Below are 5072 nucleotides of genomic sequence, written 5' to 3' on the forward strand. Positions count from 1 at the left end.
TAGACGTATTGATTTCTATAAAAATTTAATACTCGTTTGAAGGCGAAATGCCTAAGCTTTAAAATAAATTTGTTAAACTTTAGAGAAATGCAATAACGAAAAGTATATATTTATAAATATCTAAATTAATTCTTTTTTTTTGAAATAAAAAATTAACTTGTACATAGATATCTTATTTTTCAGTAAAGTAACAACATTGATTAGTAAATATCTTTTTCATTGTTGTGATAAGAAGTGGGAAACTTATTTTATCTTAACATAGTCAACGTCAGTGGAACCATTTCTGAGCTATACGCATCTGTAAGACCTTTCTGTGTTCTTACATACCTCATAGATGATATGACTGGATCAGAAGAAATAGCTAACATGTTGAAAAGGTCTTCGTTTTGTCTAACTCGTGATACTTTGCAGGTGTTCATACATCTATATCTTTTGTAGTCCTTGTTCTTAGATTCTTGAGCTTCTTCAGACAGTTCTCCTAATGGTAAGCACTCGTACTCTATTAAATCTTTTCCATGTGCTAAAATTTTATGTACCGTTGGTGTAAGTTTCTTCTCAGGATACTTTTGATGCAGCAACTCTGTAGTTTTAGATGCATATTCTCCAAATTTGGGTCCATTAACTGGTTCATGGCAGTTTAAAATATTTAAAATTACTCCCAATCTTTTCACAATATCTCTATCAACTCCTGCTATGCGAGCAGTCACTTCATCGTTTTCAAAAAAATCTTCTTGAATCCAGTACTTAAAGAAAATTATCCAAAACTCGCGGAAGAGGAACGCATACTCCCCAGGGAAACGCGTGTCACTCTTGCTCAACTTCGTTCTGGATACTGTAACAGGTTAAAGTCTTACCTATCCAGAATCAACCCCGACATACAAAATGTATGCCCCGCTTGCAATGCGTCCCCACATGACACCAACCATCTCTTTAATTGTAAGGTGGAAGCAACGCCTCTAACACCCCTTTCCTTATGGTCCACCCCTGTTGAAACGGTAAGTTTCCTTGGACTCCCGTTAGAGGATATTGATGACAATTTGTGATGGTCGCGGCTATTAGGTGGGGCGAGCATCGCTACAACAACAACAACGGATATCCATTGTATCGACGCACAGTGTCCCTTTTGAGTTTTTTCTTTGCAAAAATCATAACTTTTGAACCAATGAAGATTTTTTAAAAATTTAAAATGCAAATGAAAGCTAATTATTTGAAGTTTTATTATGTGAAAGAAATGTCACAGATACAGGGTGCTTCAAAAAAATTGTCAAATTCGAAAATTTTTAGAAAAATGCAAAAACAAAATGTTTTTAGTAAAAAATAAAAAAAACTAAATGATATTTGTCTTATAATGACGTATTTAAGCATTAAATAAGATAAACTAATGATTTTGATAAGATAGCGTGGCGCTGCCCACTTATGATAAAAAGTTGTATCTAAATAGTCACGTAATCAATAACTACCAAAATTGATAGACGTATTGTTTCTTTTAAATGGCAATACTCTTATAAAACTCAAATGTCCGTTTTTGGTGCCAAAATAACAAGGTGCTTCAAAATTCATCGTAAAATTTTACATGTTTTGTTTTTTAATTCACAAGCCAAGTATGTATTTTATTAATAATTAAAAGTTATTGAAAGTTGTTCAATGAAATTTTATTTGAGCTAAAGATTATACAGCCAACGAATTTTGGAAAAAGTGGAAATGCCGGCATTTGAAACTCCACCTGATCCATTGCACTCATTAATTTTTGGAGGATCACCTATGTGAAAACCTTTTATGAATCATATACAAGAATACAATTCATCATTTCAAATTACTTCTTTTGGTGCTACAAAAATTATAAGAGACAATTTTATGCCGACATTTAAGGTGATTACTTCATGTGGAATATCTAATTGTTCTGTAGATCTAAGTAACAGTTTCTACAATGTTTTTAAGGATTATGATCCAACATCAAATTTCATTGCATTCATATTACAGATTCAAGGTCAGATTTATCATCGGGCGGGTGCAATTTTACCATTTCCTGACGCTAACCATAAATTTTTGCAAATATACTTTATCGGAGATGAAAATCGTGAGTTGGATGAACGTAGCACAATTGGCACACATACAAAAGGAGCGATTATTTGCGATCTCCAAAGATTTTTTCATCAGAACAATGAATTGGTGAAATTGTTCAAAGCCGCTCTCCATCGTATGCCTTCTGATAATCACAAAATCATAATCAGAGCGGATAAAACGCCTTTTGGTGAGCATGCGAGAAGATTTAATGTACCGACGATTGATGAAGTGGCAAATGTAATTGTTGACGACCAGTTTCATTCCCGCAATATTGTATTTCATCGTAGAAATGAACAATTACAGCGTGTTTCTGAGCTTCATCGCAGTTACGACGCATTACAATATCAAATTTCTACAATGGAAAAAGTTATGATCGTTATCACATTATTATACCAAAGATAGATCCAAGAACCGGTAAATAATATACTAATTATATTAATCAGATATTGAATAAAAACTAAAATTTAAAATCGAATGAACATATTTTTTACATGTGGAAATGTTCAAAAGAAAGGTAGTGTGATGAGTTATTATTCTTATCGGTTGATGATTCGTGCACAAGAACAAAATTACATTCTGAGATGTGGTAAACTTTTTCACCAATATATTGTAGACATGTATGGTGAATCTGAACGTCTCAATTTCATCCGATTCTATCAAGCCAAATTGCGATCTTAAGAGTACATATATTGCAAGATGCAATAGCTAATCATGCAAATGTGAATGATATGGGACATCTGACGATATTAACAGCTTCTTATATTGGTAGTCCACATGCACGAATATGCACAAGATGCTATATCATATGTTCGAAAATATGGCCGACCAGATCTTTTCATCACTTTTACGTGTAATCCGATGTGGAACGATATAAAAAATAATTAGTTCGACGGTCAGTCACCAACAGATCTACACTATGTTACTGCACGTGTATTCCGGCAAAAATTGAAGGCACTGATGGATTTAATTGTGAAATTAAGCGTTTTTGGAAAGGTACAGTGTTGGATGTACTCGATTGAATGGCAAAAAAGAGGTTTGCCACACGCACACATATTGATATGGCACGTAAAATAACACCGGACGAGATTGATAGCATCATATCAGCCGAAATACCAGATCAAACCATCGATCCAGAATTATTTCAATTGGTAACAAAACACATGATTCACGGTCCATGCGGTGAAATAAATATGAATTCATCATGTATGATCGATGGGAAATGTTCAAAGCGGTATCCGAGAGATTTAATTTCCGATACCATGCGAATATGCACAAGATGCTATATCATATGTTCGAAAATATGGCCGACCAGACCTTTCCATCACTTTTACGTGTAACCCGATGTGGAACGATATAAAAAATAATTAGTTCGACGGTCAGTCACCAACTGATCCACACTATGTTACAGCACGTGTATTCCGGCAAAAATTTAAGGCACTGATGGATTTAATTGTGAAATTAAGCGTTTTTGGAAAGGTACAGTGTTGGATATACTCGATTGAATGGCAAAAAAGAGGTTTGCCACACGCACATATTGATATGGCACGTAAAATAACACCGGACGAGATTGATAGCGTCATATCAGCCGAAATACCAGATCAAACCATCGATCCAGAATTATTTAAATTGGTAACAAAACACATGATTCACGGTCTATGCGGTGAAATAAATATGAATTCATCATGTATGATCGATGGGAAATGTTCAAAGCGGTATCCGAGAGCATTAATTTCCGATATCATAACAGGCAATGAAGGATATCCATCACAGGTCCAGGCCCAAAGATCGATGCGCTATGCAATAAAATAAACGGCTACCTCCCTGATCTCTCCAGTTTTTTCGCCTCGCGAAACCTGGCATTATCACCGACTAAATCTTCCTTATTTGCAACATGGACGTCCCAAATGTCGATCATTTTGAATATCCACGTCAACGGCACTACGTTACCGACTGTCCTACACCCCAAAATCTTGAGTATGACGTTTGATCAGGATCTACATTTTGGTGAGCACGCAGCCGCAATTGTTCCGAGAATTCAGAGCCGTAACAAAATCCTCAAATACCTCGCTGGCAGTACCTGGGGAAAAGATAAAGAAACGCTCATGACTACATACAAAGCAATTAGCCAGCCGATTAAGTGCTACGCGTCATCCATATGGTCGCCAAGCCTAAAAATTACCCACTGGAATAAACTACAGGCCTACCAAAATGCTGCTCTCAGAATCGCCACGGGCTGTCTTCTTATGTCCCCAGAACTCCATCTGCATAATGAGGCGAGAATACTCCCCATTAGGAAGAGAAATGAGATGCTGACCAAACAGTTCCTTTTGAGTACCCAGAAACCTGGGCATCCCAACAGACATCTGATTGATGAACCAACACCGCCTAGGGGCTTAAGGAGTCATCTGCGTAAGCATTTTGAGGGAGTACGGCACCTGAGAACCTAGCCGTATGAAGTGAAAAAACACAAGCAGGTTCTTGGTGAACTCCATAAACAGGCGTCGGACCTTTATGCCGGGAATTGCCCGGTGAATCCAGTACTTAAAGAAAATTATCCAAAACTCGCGGAAGAGGAACGCATACTCCCCAGGGAAACGCGTCTCACTCTTGCTCAACTTCGTTCTGGATACTGTAACAGGTTAAACTCTTACCTATCCAGAATCAACCCCGACATACAAAATGTATGCCCCGCTTGCAATGTGTCCCCACATGACACCAACCATCTCTTTAATTGTAATGTGGAACCAACGCCTCTAACACCCCTTTCCTTATGGTCAACCCCTGTTGAAACGGCAAGTTTCCTTGGACTCCCGTTAGAGGATATTGATGACAATTTGTGATCGGTCGCGGCTATTAGGTGGGGCGAGCATCGCTACAACAACAACAACAACAACGGATATCCATTGTATCGACGCACAGTGGCGCCTTTTGAGTTTTTTCTTTGCAAAAATCATAACTTTTGAACCAATGACGATATTTTAAAAATTTAAAATGCAAATGAAAGCTAA

The sequence above is a fragment of the Eurosta solidaginis genome, chromosome 2, assembly GCF_040869045.1.
Source record: "Eurosta solidaginis isolate ZX-2024a chromosome 2, ASM4086904v1, whole genome shotgun sequence".
NCBI classification, from domain to species: Eukaryota; Metazoa; Arthropoda; class Insecta; order Diptera; family Tephritidae; genus Eurosta; species Eurosta solidaginis.